Source organism: Anser brachyrhynchus (genome assembly GCF_964034855.1).
Source record: "Anser brachyrhynchus genome assembly, chromosome: 21".
Classification (NCBI taxonomy): Eukaryota; Metazoa; Chordata; class Aves; order Anseriformes; family Anatidae; genus Anser; species Anser brachyrhynchus.
In genome coordinates this window covers 3,681,900-3,682,897 of record NC_137714.1, presented here as the reverse complement: position 1 = coordinate 3,682,897, position 998 = coordinate 3,681,900, and positions in this window count along the sequence as shown.

Genomic DNA, 998 nt, shown 5'->3' with positions numbered 1-998 from the left:
GATCAGGCCTTCAGATTTTAACATTCACATCATTGCTTCTAAGTAGTTGATCTCCATTCTACAGGGCAGAGCCAAAGAAACATCTTGAATGCAGCTCACAGCTTTTCTGCTGGAACTCAGATCTCTGTAAGAAATTATAGATTGCAACCTTTGAGGTATTTTTTTTCCTTTTTTTTTTTTCCTTTTTTAAATTTTTGCATAAAACCTTTCTATAGTGTGTTCCATTTGAATTTGTTGAGCATTTGACAAACATTAATGTAGTAAGACATAGCTTTTGAGGTAGGGGAACACTAGAAATATCTGTTTTGCAGGTCAAGGTGCAGTTTGAGATTATCATCTTGCCCGGGGTCACACAGGACATCTGAAATAAGGGCAAAATTCAAGCCAGGAGTGCTAACTTTACTCCTGTACTTTAACCATGGGGCCTTCCTTCAGGCACTTCATTCAGGTGTTCTCCAGTCCCGCTTGCTACATTCCTGTGTTGCAATTACATTAATGCCTCTTAGTGGTGTTCCGATTTGTTTCGACTACATTACTGTGCCTAGTGTTGCACGCTGCATCTGGCACAGGAATGCAGTGTTGCTCTTACTGGGCTGTCACAGAGAGTATATCATTACAAAAATAAATAACGTCTAGCTGCTTCTGGCATTTCAGTCCAAGCAATAGTTATCACTTTTGGCTGATTATCACTTTTGACTGATCAGTGCCCGATTCAATGTCCCTAAAAACAATGGGTATATTCCCAGTTGAATTCAACGTGCATTTAATCAGATCTTTGCTAACTGTGCTTCCAAACTTCACATTTCATGAGCACTACAGTACTCTCTCTTCTATTTTCAGAGAATTATTCCACTTATTTCATTGTGCAGATTGATACAATGGATTTTACTCTCTATGGATTGTCAGTGAATGTGTGTTTGTACAAGCAGGCTCTAGCTGTAGTTCTAGATTTAGTTCATCCCCAATCTGATGCTGCCTACATGCGTGGCAATCTGGGA